General features: G+C 35.9%; 1 protein-coding gene across 1 annotated transcript in view; it reads right to left on the bottom strand.

Annotated features, from left to right (window-relative positions):
• Nucleotides 1-14053, bottom strand: part of LOC135079475 (A disintegrin and metalloproteinase with thrombospondin motifs 7) — a 72561-nt gene extending 58508 nt beyond the window's left edge. The window contains exon 1 of the mRNA XM_063974132.1: nt 13690-14053. The gene's annotated coding sequence lies outside the window, so the exon portion shown is untranslated. The remainder of the gene's footprint in view (nt 1-13689) is intronic.
• Nucleotides 14054-24825: the final 10772 nt, after the last annotated feature.

Here is a 24825-nt window from a genome sequence, read left to right as displayed (position 1 = left end):
ATCTGATGATACTTTCAAAAGGCGTGAAGGTTGTTAAAGGTAAATATAATAAATAAAAGACTCATACGTAATGCTGGTCTTACAGAATAATACACAAAGAAATAATAACATATTCAAGCTACGAACGGAAGTTACCGTTGTAGAGTTTGAAAAAAATGAGAAAATATTGCTCTACAAAATTATAGCAATTTTTTCGTTAATTTTACACACATTTTCGTCTGTAAATTAAATGACCACGGCGAGGTTTAAGGTACAGTAAGATATTCTGGAATACTATTTATTGGTAGGTACATGTACCGAACACATTCTGTTTCTCCGAAATTGATGCACAGATATGGATGCAAAATGCAAGGGTCCGAAATGCGTCCAATTTGTTTTTTATTGCATTACCAATACGCAAAATAAGCGAACGGGAATAAATTACTATCTTGTCTCTAATCTCATTGAAGTCTTCAACATTTAAGGGTCCTCGGTACATTCCGACGCAGGTGAAATCAGTGCAATTTTATTTATTTTCAATTTACACTCGAAAGTTAATCTCTGTCTTCCTTGCCATAAATAAAATATGCCGATCCCAATGCGTAAAACAAAAACTAAAACGTTGAACAAGGTGGAATGCTTTCATTATTCCTATCCATAAAGCTACAAGTGATTTGCATAAGTTAATTGGATTCATGATACAATTTAATAAAACCCCATTATTCCTTCTCCATACGCAGTGCACGTAATTCCTCTTTAAAATAATAAAAGGTGCGGGAGTTATGATTGAATGCAAGTAAGATAACGTATTATTAGCCTTTAAAGGTTTAGATACTATCAGAGGAATCTAAAGAACAAAAGACAGAACCAAAAGGGTTTTATAAAGTTAATGTTAAACTTTTATAATAAAGGTTTAAATCATTAATGAATTATATAAAATTTAAAGCCTTCTTAGGCTTTATTGAAGTCTCTAAAAGAACCCGGAAGTGAGATCCCTAGGAGGCATGCCACCGGTTTTAAGTCGACCACTGTTTTTTTTTGTGGCTGCCATTGTCTTCGACGACAGTATCGGTCCTCACGTGTCACCTTGACAGTTGACAGGTGCCATTAGTGAAATAGTGAACGAGCGATATGTCTTTTCGATCATCTAGAAGTTAGATACCCTTTCACGTATTAGTATGACAGATACATTTTTTGCTTCTATAGAAATAAAAATGGTGTCTTTGAAGTTGTGAGTTGTCTTTATCAATAAAACGATATAAAGATACTAATAAGACAATCGCATTTGCATAAGATGGCCTTTATTCGTTTAATACAGTGGGTATAGACAGTTGATATTACATAACTATGTGATTTACAAAGTAATATTATAACATGAAAGTAATAATTAATGCTGCAGATATAAAATACTAACAAGTTTATTTATTGTCTTGATACCTAACCCAGCTTCTCTACTTATACTATGTAGTAGTGTGCTAGTAGTAATAATCATTGTGTAATTTTTAAAAATTTGGGTTTTTAATTATTTAAAAAAAACCCTGCAAATTGGCTACTTATCAGCAAGCTATGACGTGACGTCAAGACTACGTCACGATCGGTTGTTGAACTTGGCTCTAGGGCTCTAGGTAGCTCATTTGTGAAGTGTAAAATTTATCTCAATTAAAGCATAATCCCACATGGTGTTTACAACGTCCGATAACTAAAGCGATATGCTCGTAATATGATGTAATCCGATTATATGCGTTTACAAGATATTGAAATTAAAAAGGATAGAGTCATGATAAAGTAAAATTATTTATTGACTTTTGATAACTTGGTGTTCAAAACGAGTAAATAAAACAAAAAAACATGAAATAACATTTGTTTTATCACCAATTGAACAACGTTCTTACTTACTTTTATCGTAAAAACTACGGTGCACTTCTGAAGGGCATCGCACACGTCACAGTAATCTTTTTATGGTCATGACCTTGTATTTTTATCATCCTTGCAGTACAAACTTTTATCGGTAGAGAGTCGCCGTGTCTAACGATTTTTATCATTATGTGACCGAGTATGACCCATTTAATATCATGCTAAAAATCATTGTTTGTTAAAACACAAAACCTTTGACTTGAACTGTGGGTTACTTGTGGGTTTTTGACTTACATTAATAACGCATTTAGTCAGCGACCTAAGTACCAACTCGGCTGATTCTAACCCATTTACATTTTGTCAGTCATTATTACTTCACACACAAACTTTGGTAGTCATTCTTTCACTAGACTGATGGTAAGTTGGCAACAATTCTTCACCCAGCTGTTAATTAATTTAACATCAACTAAGGCATGAAGGTAGAGTAAACTTTACTGTACACTAGCCCCTGAATATATGTATTGTGAATCTGTGAGATTATTTGCTAGACTTGTCGGTGACCGCCTATGATCTATTCAGGCTGCTACACAAAGAACACGCTTGATTTCTTTTATTTGCAAACCCACTCGTTTAAAGCGCTGTCCTCACTAGGCCACCAGTCAATATAAAGCAAAGGGGAGTTTCTCGCCACTCTATCCGTTCATTGTATCGACTGCTTTGAATAATGTATGTCGCACATTGTTTGTAAAAACTGACAGCACGTCAGATGATACCGTGTAACATAAATAGGAATAAGGATCTGCTGACGGAAATCTGCTTATTAAGTAGGTGACTTTGGTCTGACCTGCGGTTCTGACATTTGGGTTAATTTTGTGCGGTGTCTCACGCTGTTTGACGTTTGATATGTTTCAAGAATTCTAATTCGAACTTTTATTATCTAAAAATATGCAAATGCCTGAGTTAGTCGGAGCAAGAAGAAAATACGAGTCAATCAAAATGGCCCAAGCAAAGACTTAACAGTACAATGTACTCGTATATAACCTATCTTAAGTCTTAATGATTTTGAGTAAAGTGTCTTCAAATAATAGGCAATATAACATTTTCTTTCTCCCCAGCTCTATTGTAGATCTGGCATTAATCAAAGGTGAATGACTTTAGTTCACAATCTCATTTGTTTACAGACAATCGTTTATTACGAAGCGACGAGCAACGATGCGATGAATGAAACCTGAGTACCATCGATCTGATGACAGCACCCTTCTTCTAGCCGCTTCCAAGTATTCAACGGATTCACTCTGATTAAGGTTCGACGCACATATACATTGCAACATGCACAAGTTGAATTATCTTTAAGTCGTTGTCTAGCATGCATACACATTTAAAAGTAAATTGTACATAACTATTATTACCCTACCAAGAAAAGTACTACCACTATTCAAGTCAATAATTAACTTAAACATCTGAAATTAACCATAACCTCGCTTTGAAAAAGTATAAACTTTGTTACTGGTCAGTTAAAAATAGTGTTTTATGTCTGTAAATTGCATCGAATGTGTAGGCGGAGGTTTATCGGAATACTTAAACGTATCTTGTAATGTCCCATTGTAGGCAGCTTATCGATATCTACTTATTCGTGTTACAAATCGTATGGGATAAGATTATTTTCCGAGAAGATAGAGTTATGGAGCGCGCCATATTTGTCTTGATACTACACAGCTCACATTAGATATGTTCATGATGGGTTATTTAATTAACGGCCATGTAGTCATTTCTTGTGTCTATCTTCAATTTCCTTAATTATCCGAGTAAATATGCAGTAGAGCTAAAATGAGGCATGAACGATTACAAAAGCGGTAGATAAAATTATTATGACCATATTTAACTGTAAAATCAGATGTTTGGATTTTTTTAAACGCATTTCTGTATTTGATGCTCATTGCTTAAAATTGCTGACCAATATAAAAATTAAAATCTAAGATTGCTTACTCTACATTTAATTTTGATTTTAAGCTTTAGCGTTCATTTATGCGCGTTTAAAATTTAACTCTACATTTCATAATTTAGTTAGATTTAAATCTCAGGCGAGAGTGTAAATGTGATATAATAAAGCGAATCGCTTGTCAAGAAGATACCAATTCTCTCATACCTCGAAGGCCTTGGGTTTTAATAAATAGCAAAAGCTAAAAATCTATAAAGTAACTAACACCTGCTTGACCTTCATGCGCCCCGTATAAAATTATTATTTTATTGGACGCATACTATACAGGAAGCAATTTCGAGTGTTGTCTTCTGAATTTAATAAGCTCTAGCGATACCATCTCGCCGATATTGTCGTAGTAGGTGCCGGTTTCATTAAACTAATGTTAATGGGTCGACATCCGAATAGAGCATGTGGTTTTTGCAGCCAAACAGTCACGTGTCACATCAAATCGTTATAAAGTGATGGTACTAAGATAGGATATAAATCAGTGGCTATAAGATGAGTAAAAAAATATAAGTAGTAATTATCTTAACTAAATAATCTAAGCCTAATTAAGCAAATTTTTAAAAATCACCTATAGTTTCTGTTTACGTATGCGAAAACTAATAAGAATCGATGTTTTTTCATAAGGGAACCGACATATTTGCTTTTTAAAATACGTAGATAGATAATGCAAAATATTATTATATTTATTTAAAAAAAAATGACTTTGAAGAAGCTTGAGGTAAGCCTTATCTAGGTGGGTGTGACTTAAATGATTTCGTTTAAAACTTGAAATCTATTAACATGCAAATTATTGCAATAAAAATTAATAATTTAAACATTCCAAAAATATTTTGAAATATTTTGTCAATGAGAACCGCATGGTGGCGCCGGGGCCAATATTATTATTTTAATTTCTTGTGATTTTAGTGCTTGTCATTGTACTGCCAATAAAAAACTAGCTTTTATAATACAATCTCGTACTGGCAATCAAATAATGAAATTTATTTGCTTACAATAATCATGATTGAATTTTTTCTTGAAATACAACACAATGTAGAATTTTCAGACATCGATCGTTCTAATATTGATTGATACTTTTTATTGGACTGCGAACCATATCGAATGTGCTGTCACGCCACAAAACATCGACAGTGTAGAAACTGACGGCAAATAGTCAGTAAAAATTATAGAATTAGATTGTCGCGACAATGATACGAAGTATTATGTTGGTATTGTTGCGTCAGAAGTCCAAATTATCAATTCCATTCCTTTATTTTCTGTCGGTACACCGACGGGCGTCCGATAAAGGTGCTAATTACATTGTCAGCTGCATACGATTTGCATGCGGAGTGCACTCGCGGCGGCGAAACGTCCTGCCGCGTAGCACTTCGAAATGTCTACCAGTAGTGACGCTACCTCACATTTTGTATCGAAATCATATTCGATACGATCCGAGTGTTTTGTACTTTTAATATTCAAACGCGAAAAAGTTTGCGGTACAAAATAAATTTACAATGGTGTTTATATCTTTACAATGCATTTTTGATACTAAAATTTTACAATTGGTAAGTACTCGTACCTCGCGATATGTAAAACAGGAGTCTTCTAACTACTAGATTGGTTATCTAATCAAATCTGTTTGGATCGAAACCGTGTTATCGTTGTGACAATGTTTTTCGCCATGAGCCTTCAATCGAAATTAATATTTAGTGTACGATTTCGATTTATGATAGGACCAGACGGTTTTTTTGCGTTACATAATCAAGAGGCTGTGATGTGTTTATTTAACCTGTCAGTTCGTTTCATCATATTCAGTGTCAAATATGTACAGTGGTTATTTCGAAAATGAAAAGTGCGGTAAAGTAGGCGACAAATTGTCTCCGAGCATGATATGGCGTGATGTAACGCACAGTGGCAAAATGGCGGTCAGTCATATGCATAAGTTATCGGGTGTTATCGATAATGCAACCTTATCGCCTTGACAAGGCCGCGATCTGATGCTAATCTGTTCACGATAAACGCGGAGACAGGTAGTCTCTGATATTAAAATGTTTAAAAAGAGTTGTAAAGTATTCGTTCGAACACGACAAATAACCGTGTGAGCATTATAATACAATGTAATCAAGCGCAGACAGCGAAGTTATTAATTTTGGGATTTCTCGTTTAATAAATTAACGCTATCTCCCAACAGACATAAGTCATTTATTGAAAGCTCTGTTGTTCGACAAACGATAATCACCTCACTAGGCTTTCATTCATTCCGTTAATTCTTGTATCAACCCACATTAATCAACATCCATAATTCAACTTATGGAAAATTACTAAGTGTGAAGCATTGATAAATACGAACTTCTGAACATGGATCCATTTGCAGTTAATTCTCTAGTTGTGTTGCGTAAGAGTAATTATGTAAAATTGAATGCAATAACGTAATTACAAGGTTGTAAGCTCGGCCAACTGTACTTTATTCATTGATACAAAACGCTCAGTCATTGGGATTTGCTTATTTCCTACTTGACACTAATTGAAAGCGGTATTAGACACAACACACCTATGGCAATTAACTTAATCGCCTTTAAAAAGAAAATACCATCAATTTTATGGTGTGATTTTAAACAAAAGTCCTTCATGGCTAAGTTTTCCATTAGGCGTCCAATATAAATGCTAAACAGGCCACATTTCCGATCTCCAGCTGTTTGGTTGTTTTAGTGCTCATCTGCCATTGTTGTATTTTACATTCGGTATATTAACTTTAACTGTTTGAAACATGTAAATACATAACTGTATCCACGTCAGTAATGCCAAAGACAACTTACAGTTACGTGTTTACTGTAGGTGTCAAAGTTACTCAAGTTTTCCAATTTACTCATGCTCATGAAAGACATGACTGATAATTTAAAAAAATATGGAATAGAATGAAAAATGTGTTACAAACGCTTTCTCTACTGTTCGAATAATTTTCTCTACTAAAAACGTATGTATTAATAAAATATTTATTTTTAGATCGAAGGAGTCATAGAAACTATCTTTGTACAACAAAAATAAAAAAGCTCAGGTACTATAATATCTAGCGAAGTTCTTTTTGTAATGAGTAAGGTAGAGCGTAGGCCGACGAAAGAACCTATAAATCTGTCCCTGATTGTCAGGAGAAAATCGCGAAATGCACGCTGACTCCGTTCTATAATGCGCCCGCGCTAGATAGATTTAGATTATCGTGGGTGGACTATTTTTGTGCTTATTTTATACCTTTTGTTCTACTTTTTCCTATACATTTGTTAACCAATAGATTTTCTGTTTTTATTTGTAGAAACCCTGAAGAATTATGATTACTCCAAAAACTTATAATGCACACTTTGTATCCAAACTACGTGAACCTGATTAAAATAACAAAATCATATGAATATGGATAAGGGACCTTGATGATTATTAAACTAGTAGCGTTAAAAACGAGCGTTATGCTTGGAATACCAAATTATTTCATTATTATTATATCATGTACATCATCATCAGGTATAGGTCTGTGTTTTTTCTGATGTCAACTATAAGGCATATAATTAAAGGCATAATATAATGATTAATATCTAGAATATGAGTGTATGAGGACGCGCCCTTTAACATTCAAACAATCGTTAGCGATTATCCGAGAAGATATCACGCCGCGCATTGTTTACTGCTCAGATTCGCAAACGACTTCCGTGCTGGAACTGCCCAATAAACTTGGCAAAAATGATCAACTTTACGAGCTGCAGAGACCGTATTGGTGCTTTGGTCATAAACTTGAAATTCGCGGAATACCTCAGTGTTAGGTTGTGCGGAGCAACGGTTGCGATCTACACTAAAATATACAATTAAACCTTAACCTTTTTGTTAGACATTGAGCACCTTAAGGCCCCAATAAACTAGGCGCCTATATTTCAGCACGCAACTAAATTAACAACGTAGCTGAATGTTAAAATTCAGTGCGATTAAACGAAACGAGTTTCGATAAATGTGCAAATAGACAGAAAATAAAGGAAGAGACTTGAAAAATAATCAAAAACTAGTAAATGTCTGAAAATGGTCATTAAGACTGAAAATATGTACTTAGGGTAGGGACAACATATCGGAAAATGCTAAAAATTTATACTGATTTTCCTAATCTACACTATCTACACTAATATTATAAAGAGGAAAAGTTTGTTTGTTTGTTTGTTTGGTTGTAATGAATAGGCTCAAAAACTACTGGACCGTTTTTAAAAATTCTTTCACCATTCGAAAGCTACATTATCCACGAGTAACATAGGCTAAATTTTATTTTGGAAAAAAATAGGGTTCCGTAAAATATATAGATAATATAGTCAACGCGCGCGAAACCGCGGGCGGAAAGCTAGTCTTTATATAAAGTTTCAGTATTATATTTTTATTTTACAGTAGTCGGGGATAAATTGTCACAACCACGTTTTATTACAATTGTGTTTAAAGTAGAACAAAATGATAATGCGAGTAAAAGAATAGATAAAAGAAAACCGTGTTAATTTACTTTAGGTATAGGCAAGAGTTTTATTTAAGAATGAAATCAAAGACGCCGAAATTAACTGATGTTCGCATTTTTACACGAGAACATACGTTACATGTCACAGGTCAATACTATCACATGCTATTCATTTCTTTGCTTCTTTTATCGCACTACGAGTATAATTAGTAGTCATAACAATAAATTATAACGAACATCATCATTACACTGGCTAAGCGTACAGTTACTCGATTTTATCACATTTTTCTTAAAAATACCACCCGGTTTTACCAGAACTGTCCATGCACAACAATGTAGGTATTCTGTGACATTACTTGGTTGATAACAGTCAGATTACATATACATAATATTCTTTTAATGCCGGAATCCAGTAGTATAGACCTCGAGTAGGTACCTTAACGAGCATAGTAACTGCATTATCTTACATCGAAATCGATAATAACATCAGCAAAGATAGTATTTTATATAAAATCTATAAAACAATAACGGATGGACTGCGGACGATTTTTATCGGTTTGGGATTATACTATGCACCTATCGCAAATCTTGTATTAAATAGGTATGTAGATAAAAATTTTGAAAACCAGGATGCGATCTTAGCAACAGACATTAGTAAATTGAACTTTGCATGTTAATTTCATGACAACTACAAGATTATTGGTGCACATTCCTCGTAAACAAGCGATTACGTAAAAACCTCTGGTTCAGCTAACTACTTACAGTAAAAGCAATTTCCGTAGTGTTTCATGAATATATTAGGCATACCAATATGACCGTATTTATAATACCAGTAAAATAAATAAAGCCCTTATTTATCGAGTTGGTAGATTATTTGATGACGAAATATAAAAGGTACATGCGAAAATCAGCGAGCGTACTAGAGGCCCAACAATAAAATTTTAACGATCAGCGCTGCGCCCAACTACAGGCCAAAATAAAACTCGACTCTACACTCGCGAAGAAAAACAAGCTTGATTGGATGTGGCATCGAGATGCACTCATCCATCACGATCGGTCGTGATTTAATAAGTAGGTATTAATACTACTCTTACGCTAGAATTACTTTGACATTGGAAAAATTAAACTGAAGCATTTCAAAAAGGGCCTTTAAAATAAATATGCCTGTCATTTTCAACAACTATGATTGACATAAAAGTATGTGCTAGTTTATATTGCTTTTATCTCATCCATCACACAAAGGGAATCAAAATCACAATGTCGTGTCCATGTGTTTGAATTCTGCTCAAATAAAATTTTGTAGCTCGATGTACCGCGGTCTATTTTCGTGCGGAAACCTCATCCGGATCGAACGCGAGCAAGTTCAGGGAAACCAGACGAGGAAGAGTTTTATTGAACTAGTGGAAATTAGGCCAACAAGTCAGACATCGGCCATACACAGATTTGGGCCGCTTATTTATAATATAATGTCACAGACATAGATTTAATTTTGCGCATACAAACCGGGTCAACTCCACAAGTCCCCGCAGATTTACATTCGATACTCGCAAATTCGGATGAAATCACGTACGACCTAAATGTGGACTAACATAGTTACACGGGGCTACACCATCACATATGGTGCGGTGACTGTGTTTCAAGAGTTTACAATCACTGACATGGTTCGATGACAATGATAAATGTCGCAATCTAAATTAAGTCACTTACCTACAACCAGTGTGATCCATACTTAGGTACCGCTCCTCTCATTTTAAGTTAGGCAAGCTCATTTCCCTAATAAAATACCTAATGGATGTATACACTACTGAGGTTAAGTCGTTAAAATTACGTGCTGCCATATCTGTACGTGGTCACGAATTAAAATATCGCAGCTTCCAAATGTATTCAAAACTATCCGCTTCCTCCTCCTTTAATGCTTATCGACTAAGTGTCTTCTGTTGGGCTGAGGCTCAAGAGGCTTATCTCAAGTCGAATCGAGTTGCCGGCGTGTTCGGGCTAATATACAACTTCCTTAATTGCGAGAGAGCATTTCTATTGAGACCAGTTACATAGGTCACATGATTGGGCTCACCTTTACTGGTATACAAAACTATCTGCGATTCACGGGCTTGTTGCATAGGTAGATAAGCTATTGCCTATTATTAATTCATTTCAAATCTTATAAAACAGCTTACATAGGCCATTAAGGTATTACATGATGCTACGTTTGCAGGTAACTAATATCGTAAAATTAAGCCCATGCTTGTTTATTTTACTGCCATTTCTACACTAGCAATTGATTACTATAGAGTCAATATTCTGTAAGTGCTGCAATAATTCCGTATTCTGCAATTAGGTATTGCGATAGAGCAGGAATGCGGGATACAGTCAAACTTCTGTGTCAATTCATTATCGAGAGGGCAAACGTATAAGTTATCAATTAACCACTATTATTGCATAACGTTAGTCATTAGTTACTAGATTGGGTATGAAATAGTAACGCGTTAACAATGAGATGATGTGAGCCGAAGGCCACGGCGCAAGTTCACGAGTTTCGTTCAACGACCGCTCTTATCATTACCATTCAATGCGGACTCTTGGATCATTACCGACCCTATTCTAATACCGATCAACTTATGCTTTATCGCATTATACCATTACTATGGAAATGTACAAAGCGGTTCCAGAAATTGTCCGAAGAATGCCCAGCAGGCATATGAATTACCTTTTTTAGATGCTACGAGAAACAAAAGACTGCAGACAAACTTTCCGCTACTTTTTACTATGTTTCGATTTGTATGGGTACCATTCTCGTTTTATTTTGAGTCCTATTTATAGCGAAGTCTCAAGTCATTGTAATATGGATGTATAATATAATTTGAAAATTAAAATGCAATGCATTCACGCTTCGTCTGGCACATGTAATACCTACCTATCCAAACGAGTCTGCATATAAATGTATCTGATATTGTTATTCATAGACTGAAATAAATGGAGAGGAACATGGTTTAATTGTCCATTCTTTTTCTTCAATAGATTATCCATTACAAAAGTAATAAGAGATAGAATAGCACAAACTCTAGTACCTACGGTAACTTTTATAACCAATGAGGTTAAAAATGGTACCGACAAAAGTGGAATTCTTAAGGCTCGTGATACGGGTCAAAAGTGGTCATGTACGTGAATAGACTAAACGAAAGTGAAACGTGACAAGATAAATGTTTGTTGCTCTCGACATGACCAGCTTCGCTGTGCGGGCGCGATTCTGCACCCGAGTTCACGGCGAGGGCCACTTTTATTGCTATAACTAAAGCACACTTGGACACTATCGGCATCCACTACAGGTATAATAGCAAACATGACAAAATTGTGTAACATTCATCTAAAAGCTGCTACTGCTGTAGGTCAAATACTAGTCTCCTGAAAAATCTTCCATTTTGTTTTAATCTCAGTGAGTTGGAAGTTGACACTGTCTCTTGTAGTTTCCACTGGAAGCCACATCTGACCAACTGCGACATATACCACCTTAATTGTAGCTAATAGGTAGTCTAGTGTGCGGCACTGTTCATCCATTTCATTGACGTAATCCTACCAATTTTATCGCCGAGTAGTCTGTGCGCGAGCTTAAAAGCAAGCCGATCAATATAATGCGCTTTATAAAACATATCTACATTTTGCATACAGGCTCAAAATAGGTCTGGGATAAGTGCCTCGTGAATGTTTTTTGCTGCTACGCAAAGATTAGTGCTAATAAAATCAGGTCAATGGATCAGTGCCTTCTGCCCATTTTTATTACCTACCGTCTTGGAACATACGAAAATGTCTTAAAATTTGTTTAAAGCAAAATTATCAGTATAGACCAAGGACAAGATGTTACTGACTTATTTTGTGACGTTTTGTGAAAACCCATTGTTTGTACATAGCGTTTGGAGCAGAGCCTTTAATGGAGTAATTCAATTAGTAGCCCTAGGAAGTCAAAGACAGCTCCCATTGACCCCTGCCCTGGCTAGGACCGCCAGCCGTTCTCACGAGCCTATGGCGAAAATTAACAATGACAATTTAATTGATACAAACTGTCGTAGGTGATGTGAGGCCAGCCAAATGGCGCTATTAAGTGGGACCGAACAAGGCACAATAACAGGGTTTGATTCTGACTAATGACATCGTTTTAGGCACTAATGGGCACTAAATATTCATTGAAACCTCCAAACCTGTCCTTTCAATTACTTTTTTGGACCATGTAAACACAAAATTTCTTAAAATCCCATCAGTGATGAAATTTAGAGTTCAGAAAAAAACATTCGCAAAATTTCATAATCATTGAAAAAGATTCACGAAATGCACATTTAGGAAGGCTAAAATAATTCTCAAGTCGAACTCTCAAGGCCTTGTTGTAGCTAATAGCAAAGAATGGTTTCTGCTAAGTAGTGACAATGCTGGAAATTAGCACATACGAAACACGGTCATTCACCCACACCTTATTACATGAGAAATATAGAAACTGTATAGAATGCTTCACTAGCAAAAAATAACATCACACGTACCTACTAATCTGACCGATAATGAACTTCAGCTTATACACTAATATAAATTTAATAAATTACATATTTGAATAAAACAGAGTCATCGATCGGCGGTATCAAATGTCAAAGGTCAAATGTGATGTGGTGCCACCTGCGATATAAGTAATATAAAATTCACGTGTACTTATATTTTGATCTAAAATAGTTGTATTTTTTATCAATGTAATTCTTATCATGATGTAAAACCGGCCATTAAACTCTACATTATGTAATTTATTACTTTGTCCAAGGACGCGCGTACATTTTGGATTCTTAAGTAAATTACAAACTGAAAATCATCCGAATAAGTAAGTATCTATTGCGTACGAATTTTTTTTTGTCTTAAAATGTTTGTAGTTATCATATCTATCAGTTAGGCTGTGATGTAAATGCTGTTTATTAGGTATCTAGTTAATTTTCTTCTTAGCAACCACTTCCACTTTCCTGTGGTTTCTATTATACTTATCGTTTACTTTAATCCTCGTCAGTTAAGTAGGTAACGAACGTTTATTCAGGTGAAATCACATAGAACCACACTATTTTAGTAACTAATCAAATAGAAAGTAATTGACAATTAATGGTCGTCAACGGGTTAGATACACTCGGAACCGATCGCGTAATATTGCAAGTGCGATCGAGCAACTTGAACAAATAAATATTTCCAATCGTTCGATGTCTACCAACTGTAAATATTCATTCATCGCACAGAAATAAACTTTCAAAAATATTACATTATCGTGCATGTGACAAAAAATGAATTTATGCGACAGCTGTCAGTTTTAACTTTACCTAAAAGTGAAACCCTATATCGACTTAAAAATAAATGTTTGCGAGAAATGGTATTCTGCAAATCGGTAGAAAATAAGCTGCATACTCACTCGGCTCAGTGGTCCATCCAGTGCAGACAGGTCCAGAAGGTTAGACAGCAACAGATCTTCGCCGGTAAAAAGTGAAATTTCTCGCGACGTCGTCGGACGCTAATTATTTATTCACTCGTAGTGAAAAACGTGGATCAGTCGACACCGTGTTCGCGCCAACTATATATAAACACGTGTTTGATAATTTCAGATATAGTACGAAGTGTATTTTTGTGTCAGGAGAAGAGGTTGTTTAGTTAAATTTTTATGTGCGACGGTTCGTATTTGTGCGGTTAGATTATAAGATTGCGAGCGTTCGTAATTTTCGATTGGAGATGCGAGGGCTGAGCGGCAGGCCGAGCGGAGCGCGCGACGCGGCGTCTTGTTAGCCACTGACGGCGCGCGCGCCCGCGCACAGAACGCAAGACTCTTCCAATTTTAAATATTTAAGAATGTCTATACTACACGCTTTTCAGGCCCACAAGATCGACGCAGCCTGGGCATATGGTTGATTTTATAGGGGTGGTTATAACTATGTTCAATATCCTAGTACTTTTAAGTAAGTACTTTAAAATAAAACAAATTGTTATAAAATTGATAATTTTTATTTATCTTTAGGAAAATATACTCTGAAAATAAACTCCAAAGTAAGAGTAACCACATAAATTATTAGATTACATAAAGATTACTTACAAAGTAGAGTCAACATTTTTTAACACTATAAATTCAAATCAATTTAAATAAGTCATTTGGTACTTCACTTCAAGTTTTTTTCATCTAATAGTGATAAAGCTATCTATCACCATACTTGGTTACAGTAATCTACGTCAGCAGTAGCCAAACTACTGTAATTACAGCACCTATTTAGGAACACAATGAGCAACTGGTGCAGACATTAGAAAATCCTATTAAATGGCATAGAGCCTACGGAAATTTTTTCAGATCCGGTTAAAGTTCGGATGCGTGTGATTTCACAACAAATTTTAATCAAATTCATCTCCATATTCAATAAAATAAAATAATGACACAAGGCGTGGAAACCGGCGCCGTCAGTATTAAGACAATATGTGACCGCTCCATGAAAATATGAAAAGAAAAATTGAAATCTAAAAAGAGTGATGAAAGAATACTTTAACTACTGTCGTTAGTAACAAATACCTAATCGTGGCAAAAATAAACACCGGACAATGTGATAACGGCTGAACGATCACGGTGTAGACGCCAGCCGGAAACAATTGATTTTATATTGTGAAGTAGACGAATGTTTACATTGTTATAGCCAGGAAAGCTCTTAAAACCCTTACCTTCATACTGACAAGACGCGCTATTTATATCGTTAGACCACTCGAGTGTAAAAACAAACTGCGTATACCCTTTTCATTCAATTACTGAAATGATTCGTATAAAGCAATTACAATTGTCGAAGACTTGGTACATGACGCTATTAGCTGGAAGGCCAGCAGACGGTGATGTCAGCAGCACCAGCCTGATTTATCGACACCACTTGTCGGGATTAGGGCCCCAGCACTCGTATCTCATGTCAATCTGCTAGCCCTTGGAGCCTTGTTAACACGCAATATTCTGAGCTCTTATAAACTGCGTATCTAATGTAAAATAAACTGACAAAATGATTGCCGGAATTACAAATGAGACGTCACAATTCGTAATGGAGACGACAAATAAAAATGTTCACGATAGAAAATCTGTTTATAAAGTTAATCTGTTTTATCTCATTGATCTCCGAAAGAGCTTTAGTTGACAGTTTAAAAGATCAAATAAAAGCAACATTCGTTTTTATTCTTGAAAATGTTGCAGTTGCAGAAATAAATTGAGACGTGTGATTTTCTAAGAAAGTCAATTTAGCTATTGCACGTGAGTGGTCGTGCGTGTGTGGTCCTATAAATCCGTCAACTAGTCATCGGATCATGTCAGTTCTCGGTGCGAGCCATAACCCTCCTGTCGTTGATCCTATCAACGGGTGCGCCCGGTATCTCACGTCTAAACACTCCATAATCCCTCATTTTATCTGCCCACTCTATTACTTTGATTGATACTCTCATATAAATAATTTAGTAACCATAACAAGGTTACAACAATATAAGAACGTCTTAACTTTTTTATAAATATCCTCTTATATGATTGATCGGCTAATATGTTTTTGTGTGGCAGAATTTAGTTTCGTGTGTATCAAAATTTTCATTTGTTGGTATGCCTTGTTATAATACAAATGACCTCTACCAAAACATCCGAAAATGTTCTCAAGATAAATCTGTACCACAAAGAGGTATCGTCCAGTAGAAAATATTTTAACAAAGCCACGGCGACGCGGTCGGATCTAAAAGTAGCCGGTTGCCAGTTTGCGGACATGACGGTCTGTCATAACATCCTACTGGGCCACAGACGCCTCAGGGACCACTTCAAACAAATCGTAAAAGTTTCGCTTCGCAGCAACCACCGCCATCATCGATGGTACTAACGCTAATTCATTTATTCACAACCTTTCAAACGGACCTATTGCAAATAACGTAACGTACTTCAACGCGGTAAATAAATATGCTTTCTACTTATAAACATCATTGAGGTTATTGTTAATTTACAGTATATGATTGAAAACCCAACACCTTTCGATTATACATATAGGTTGCCACTTGCCTAGCTTCTCAATTTAGCACATTGATTGTTTATAGTGAATCAATCGTCGATCTTAATACTTGTAACAATAATTTAACATGTGAAAAGTGTTCTCAAAAATATCCCACCACTTTTTATCATTAAAAATGATCTCGATTATGCAAAGCAATTTTCTTAGACAGACATAATTTCTAATATAATCTAGAGTGAAATGACTCAACGCTGCCCGACCTAGTTCAGTAGGCAAATAATATTTATTACTTCCGCGTCTCGAGCCTAATAAAGCCAATCAGTAAGATAACCGATAGTATTAAAAAATATATCCATTTAATGTATTTGTTGGTGACTATAATGCCAAGCGACGTAGCGTGCCGTTGTAAACTGCCTGAAATGAGCCCGTCGGTTATTGCACTGCTAATTTTGCTGTAACGTTTCATCCTCGTATCTAAGCCGTCTGGGCGGTTACTGGTCGTAATAAAGCAGAATATACAACACTTGCACGTTTCAAAATAGAGATGGTTAGATGTGTTAATTTACGGTAATAACATACGGTTGTAATATTTCTAAGATATCATAGTGTTCCCTCTGATATTTGAATACAAACGAAATTATTGTGGTTCGTACCGATGCATGTTGAGTGAAGATTAGTAAACTCTAGATTTCAAAATTGCTACCTAACTACAAGTTATTCCTCATGACCTACCCTAAAGATGTTCACCGACTGCTGGTGTAGTCATTAAGTTCCAGGTTTCTAGCTCTTCATCAGTTATTGCATCTTTAGCTGACTATGCTAAAGATTGATTAATATTTAAATAAAATATTTTACGCCTATAGAAAAGCTTCCACAAGTATCCATTCTAGCATCCAAGCGGATGCTACGAGAAAAATATGCCATATTGAGCTGAAACCGTAGCCATAATCGACCAAGAGTAAGTGTAGAGTCGACTACGCGATATTACATGATATCAACAACAAATTATAGGACAATTACACATTTTTGCTTACCGATTTCATAATTAGAGCAAAACTTTATATCTATTTATAACATAACAGCCACTATATTGACTCTTAAAACGCTCACGAATCTTCTGTTTGTTTAGATGGCTGCTTAATCTTTGGCCGGCATGCAGCCAAATTGTATGATTTACAGAATTGGACTCGCGCGGTAGGCGCCACTTCATGAGACGGATGCCGGCGGGAGTTTTTTCAAACTGTGTCAAATATTTTCATTTGACATTTCTATCTGGTGTCATACGAGGCGGCAGGCGTTAATGAGCCTACAACTTCCACTACAGACAAGTTGTATTGACTGGAAAATGTATGTGATGAGTAAAACTTCTGGTCTGACTGGGAGGTGTTCAGTGATGGCTGATGAAAATAAATGAAAGCTCAAGGTTTTCGCAATCGTTTAATCTTAGTAGTGTTAACTAGCTCATTAATCAACAAAGGCTTCACTAAATCGTTAATTGATCTGAAATAATTTTTTATTCCGCCATATTTTTTGTTAATTCAAAGATTCCGATACTTTTTGAGAAAACCTACAAACCTCCGTAATAATCAAAAATGCATACGAAAAGCTTAACATATTATTGTAAATTTGTGCGCGTAGCGAAAGTTTCATTTGTGCAGAAATGTCTCTACATACCCCCAACAAAAGTCAGATTGTAAAAAAAGGAACGACAAAGACAAAAGACAAGCGGCATGCTCTCAAATTGACATATTGATATGTATTGACAGCAGCTTTCGGTCAAACGTCAGCCGTAGATGAGTCGGAGTGCACGCGTTATTAGTTGTGCAGACGGCGCCTATCAATTTCACCAATAAGTCAGATTGATGCGAGCGATCTATCGGGGGCCAACCCGCAAAGCACACGACATGGAAACAATAGAAACATGTAACGTAAAACAAAACCTATTTTTTTGTATATTAATGTATATGCGTGCTCTATGAAAATGCGTCGTAGCGTCGTAGCTATCGTAGTATAGGTAATTTGTAGGTAAGTAGAATCTATAGGTTTTTTTTTACATTTAGCGGGAATCTTTTGGTGATAACAAAGTCGCTCATGAAGGAAAAGTTTAAATGAATAATGATTTGACATCTTGATAAAATTTTCTCGTAGTTTCAGAATATCCAACCTGAATCAGACTCCGCGTATTTATGTCAACGACGTTTGAGAATGGGACACTAATAAACATAAACGAGATTACAATCTTCTATTAAAGCTATAGTAAAAATAGAGGTCAAAGGGACAATAACTAGGGTATGTAAGAGACAATAGTTAGCACTTAGCAAACGCTGCAAATAAAATTGAGTTTCAAGGCAACTTCTGAAGAATGCATAGATCTATCCATGAAAACCCAATAAGTTACTATTTTAGTAACTTTGAAATGAATAACGAAATGGAATTACGAATATAATTACTCACATGTAGGTAATAAGGTCCAATTAAAAAAAAGTTATGGTTTCAGATATTAATTGCGATCGCAATCGCAAGCTCTACCAAGAAATACGAATTCTATATTGCTAATGTACCAAAGTTAAACGATATTCAAAATTCGATCTAATTTCAATCGAACTCTACATCGAGCATCATTTCATTCTAATCAAAATGGAACTAGCGAATTTTCTTTTTCTTCGTAGCTTAATTAATTTTTTCTTCAAAGCTAGAACGATTCATGCTTTAATGAGTGCAGTGTGAACTCTAATTCACTTTATTAGTTCGCTGCTGTGAGGTGAGCAATGACCTCACAATTCTTAAAAAAAAAACATTTTTTAAACTTGTTCCTTTTTTACAAGCGAATAGATTATTTAACTTTAGCTTTTATTTTCAAGAAACCTAATATACATGCAGATATAAAGTATTTAAGCGGTTGTAGATAGATATCAACGAAACTTCAGAGAAATTGATTATAATATCTAGATTCCTGGCAGATCTCTTAATAGAGATACTTTATAATCTCATTAATATTCCGGAGTTCGCGTCGCAGTCTGCTGTACAAATAGTCTAAAATAGTTCTTAAACCAGGAAAAGCTACATAAATAACCAGCAGCTGTGGAGTTTTGTCAAAACATTAATGTTTATCACCTCATCGCAATTCGACAGTGGATTGACCCTGTCTTAATCGATTTAATTAACTGTATACCGTCGGCGAAGAATTTCCATTAAACGGACTTGTTTTATATTGTTTTCCAATTCTTTTTGTGTTACACACCATTAATCACACGAAACAATATTCTTAGTTTCTGTCGGTGCTCCTATTATCATACTGACTGAAGCGCAAATGTTTACAATGCTTTAAAAACCTACACGAATTTCTGAGAATAGAAGATGGTGATTGGGTTCTTAACCTCCGTCTAACCCATCAATGTCACGGTGGAGTCCCACCGACCCATTTTCTCCAAATCTGCTCAATTTCGGCCATTCACCTAATGATCTCATCGTCCCAGAATAAAAGTTCTCTCGTTAGAGCAATTGACTATGTTTATGGGACGCTTTCTCAGCCGAAACTAGACGCCCTAGTTTTGATTAGGTCCGACACGAGCAACGTTCGCGTCTGAAATCTTTCCGTGTATCGGGCTATCGCAAGTTTACATACTGTCACGTTTTCAGTAGAAGAATTTTCTCTAAAAATAGTGTAGTTGCTGTAGGTCAAAGATGTGTTGAAATTGGTTAAGGCGTAGGAGTATCTAAGTACGTTTGAGTTGGACGTTGACTCAACATAGATACAGACTACACATGAGAAGGTTAATATTGCCAAATATCATTAGCTAAGCCGAAGCGCCTCGCAGTCTAGGTGTTTTGAGTACATTGATATTCAAACAACTCGAAAACCTCTTGATGAATACAATTCGTACAATATTTTTTGCTCATATCGTTCCAGACAGAATATACCAGCTGACCAGTTTTCCTTCCGTATGTTTTACTAGTCTGTGCATTCTTTTAATGATTCTCAAATCGGCAGTTTTATTCAATCGGAACATGCTAATTATGTTAATGTTTCAAATTGATGGAATTTAGCACTTGGTGTAGTGATATCATGAGGTTTCACACTTCATAAAACCGTTCAATTGTTTTAAAATTTACCTACCAAACGCTCATAACCGACGTTAACCTAAAAAAGTTCAATTGGCTGCACTAATGCAACATTTTTTTCACAACTTCCAATATTGAAAATATAAAGAAGAACATTTACAGAACCAGGTTAATTAGCCTTATGCAATAAAATACACAACAAATAGTTATTGAACGATATTTTTTTCATAATATTAGTGTGCAGTTAAAGGGTAAAATAAAATAATGAGCTGAATCTTATCACCTTCATGGAAACTAACTTAATTAGTAAAATATGATTAATGTCAGTACCTACATGATGCATACCGATGTGACCCAGGTTGACTTCAAGTTGCTGATAGTAATAAAAGCATGCGTCATGATAAAAAATATTTAAAATTTTGTCCTGTTACGACCTGTAAAAACCTAGCCATTAGGTATTATTAATACTTTCATTATTTGTGAAGTTTTTGATATGGACTTCCGCGTGAATTTTAGTAAATGTAGTTCTGAAATAATATTTAGGAATTAACATGAAGTCTCGCGCTGGTTGAGGAATGAGGATGATTCGTGTCAGCCTAATAAGTACAAGTTTATACTAGAAATAGATAGACAAAAAAATATTATATTGAGATTGGCAGCCTGGTAATTACCGATGATTCAGTGGTTAATAATACTAAATAACAATTTTATAGTGATCAGAGCCGAGTGGGATGTCTGATAATTTACATTAGATCACTCGCTTGTTGGAAGTGATGATCACAAAATTTGGCCAAAAATAGCTTCAAACGTCTGAAATTTCAACACCTAACACGTAACTTTTCCTCATGATTGAACTTGTTTAATGCAGACTTGCTTCTCATATTCAAGTAGGTGTGTAGCTACTTTAACTATCTAGAGTATTAATGGTAATATTCATATTGTTTAACTTATAAACCATGTAAATATGTATTCGTTTTGTTTAAATTATAAAACAAAATCTGTTTATTTTCTCGGGCAACATATTAACAGATCGACACTCTACATAAAGATTACCCGACTATTATAGAGCTACGCACCAGCCGTTCGGGCAACACAACCTACGGCCGTATTATTTCAAAGTGTACGAAACGAATTAACGATTAAGATTAGCCTTCGCCTTGTAAAAATAAATATCTATACATCGCGAGCACGCCGCTTTGCTGAGTAATTTCAAAACTGTTCACGTCATAGATCGTACTCGAGCTAATGATGTTTAGAACTTCGTTAAAAGTTCCCATGTTTATACTGAAAGCACGCAGCTCACGCACTAACACGCTGTAGTCTTGGACGCATGTTTCCCAAAACCACTGCGTTTGCGTTATCAGCGCAAAGCACAATGTTTGTGCTGGAAAGCAAAACTTCAAACAGTCACCAGACTATATTTAGGGTATCGACACCGTCATCAACAGGCCGAAACGCGATTACTCGAGAGTAAAAGGATGAAATAGCTCCTGACTGAAGTTAAAGCGGAATAAATTGGTTATTGGAAGAGATCGCTTTCGCTTCTATTAGCTGATTTACAAGGTGTAGTAGTGTATCGAAATACATCAAAGGCAAGAAAATTAATGTATAATTTTCTTCTAGATTTAATAGGAAAATAAAACATGTTTTATGTTACAAGTAATCAATTATTTGCGTCTTCATCACGTTTGCGCTATCTATCTAAATTAGCTTATCTCGGAAACGCCTGCATGCACGGATCAGATTACGGTTTTCACTAATAGACTGATTCACAATGATGATGTCTGTGCAGATAGTTTTATACTTTAGACTGTTGCAGCATGCAGACTGCATAGTATTCAATCCAAAATAATTAAACTCATTTTTTTTCAAGATCTGTAAAAATGATATTTTATGGTCTCTTTATAAATCATGGTCACCCCAAGACTCCCAGCTCTATAACTCTTAATTTATCGAGCCGACATCAACGGCTACATCAATTTATATTTTTACTTGTGTTTTGATAGCAATTGCCTTTACTTCTCCCTCTGGGCAATTGTTACATTGTTCAAGATGGTTTCCATTGTAAAGGTAACAAAGGAACATTTTTAATAATAGATAGACGACTATGGTGCAGCCTTTGCTTGCCTAGATGTTAATGGTTGAATAACATCGCAGGGACATTTGTTTTAACTCAAATTCCATTAAAGATTCATCAAAAGCCACAAGATATGTTTAAAGTAAAGCACTGATAGAGTTAGGTTAAAAAAATCTTGGTTTATTTGAGTTTTCCAACAGCGAGCACTTACTCTTATCGATTTAACATCGGTGGGAAGGTCAAGTTCGTGGAATCAGTGTGCCTACCATGAGTTTACGTTAGGTGAGCTCGCTAGCGAATACGTCAAAAAATTCTATGAAGATTTTATTTCTTGAAAGTAGCCACTAGGGGCGCTGCACAATATGTCATACATTTAAATGTCATTTTTTTACGCAGTCGCTAGCGAGCACACCTAACGTAAACTCATGGTAGGCACACAGTAAGAAAACACGGTTTCCTTCACGTCACTGAAACTAAAACAAGAAACACTGTTATGGTTCTGGGAATACATACAGTGCGTTTCATCGCCGTGCGCCCATCTCGGCTGTACACAGATTGAGATACAAACAAATACGAGAGTGTGATAGATAGGTGTACAGTTTAAAAAACATGTCAAAGGTCAATTCATATAAACACGTAGTTAAATCGATTTTAATTGCGTTAACATGGTTTGGTAATAATTGAGACTTCAAAATCTAATCATTTCAGACAAACTAGGTATAATATTTAATGTGTATGTTAATAGGTAAATAGTAAATAAGTAATAACTTGCCATAAAAGTAAATAAGCAGAGAAAACAGCTACTCGTACCTACTGAATTACAGGAATTATGAAGTCGTCATTAAACACCTATACCTTGCAGACAGAAATCCGGATATCGTGGGCGTTCCAACTCATTTTCTATTATGAGCTGGTGATTGACAAAATTCTCCAAGATAGTTACACATATGTAATCATTATACTTGGCAACTGCGAGCCAGAAAAACGTTTATCTAGAGCAGCTTTCAAGCAATTTGTGAGTGGTTTGTAACACGTCTATTACCAGCGTGGTTCAGCTCAGATATTTTATAATAAGCCCGTTAGCAGAGGTGTGACTTGCGTAATGTGTTCCATTACTCCTAGCAAAATATTGCACTCTCAGATTAATTCCACCTACAAAATACTAAATTATACCACCAAAGAAGTACCTCCGTGATCCGTCTATATTTTATATCTTCGCCATGATATTTTAGGCCAGTAGAATTAAACACAAAAATTGATTAAATCGGAAATAATTCCTACAAAAGATTTTTTTACTTTAATGGCTTCATTGGTTGCCCATTAAGACTCTCCTAAGTTTTCGACTTCGACGGAGTTGTGCTTAAGTGGTGGGGGCCCCCGAAAGGGGCGTTTTTTCGGTTTTCCGGTTATACAGCGTCAAGGACTTACCCTATCGAAAAGTGGTCTTCATGACGGTTGAAGGGCACTTAATCCTGCATTGAATAAGACCAAATTCAAATGTTTTGGACAAACCGTTCCCGCGCTAAAGTTCGGAAAAGTAGAAAATATACGTATAATTAATGACCCTCTCCACGTCCAATGGCTTGTTACCCACAGGCTTCCAAGTCTTGAAAAGGGCCACCTCAACCAGTGTAACCCTATCAAGGCTTACGAGCTTGATGCGCCTATCCTTGTGCGTCCCAGCCGTTCCTTAACTGCGGTCGGTGCACCTCTTCCTTGCACTCTCCTGAATGACCCTGTGTTACCTACTGTGGCTGTCCCTCTTCCTTGCAGCCTCCTGCACGACTACGTTGCCTAGCCGTATGCCTGGTCCAAGGTTCGACGCCACAAAATCAACTTCGCACGCGTGAAAATAGTTTAAATACTATTTTCCGTGCTTGCAACATTTTTCTTTACTGCTTCGGCTCTATTAGTCGTAGAGTGATTGTATATATCCTATAGCCTTCCTCAATTTATGAGCTATTCAACACAAAAAATATAATTTGAATCAAACTAGTAATTCTTGAGATTAGCGCGTTCAAACAAACAATCAAAAAACTCTTCAGCGTTTTAATATGAACTTGTTGTTGTTGATTTTTGGCGTCAAACCTTAGACCAGGCATACGGCTAGGCAACGTAGTCGTGCAGGAGGATACAAGGAAGAGGGGCAGCCACAGTAGGTAACACAGAGTCGTTCAGGTGAGTGCCAGGAAGAGGTGCAGCAACCGCAGTTAAGGAACGGCTGGGACGAACAAGGATCGGCGAATCCAGCTCGTATGCCTTGATAGGGTTACACTGGTTGAGGCGCTCCTTTTCAAGACTTGGAAGCCTGCGGGTAACGAGCCATTGGACGTGGAGAGGGTCATTAATTATACACATATTTTCTACTTTGCCGAACATTTGCACGAGAACGGTTTGTTCAAAACATATGAATTTG

This window comes from Ostrinia nubilalis, chromosome 16 (assembly GCF_963855985.1).
Source record: "Ostrinia nubilalis chromosome 16, ilOstNubi1.1, whole genome shotgun sequence".
In the NCBI taxonomy this organism is placed as follows: Eukaryota; Metazoa; Arthropoda; class Insecta; order Lepidoptera; family Crambidae; genus Ostrinia; species Ostrinia nubilalis.
Note: the sequence above shows the minus strand (reverse complement) of the source record. Positions and strands in the feature narration are given on the sequence as shown.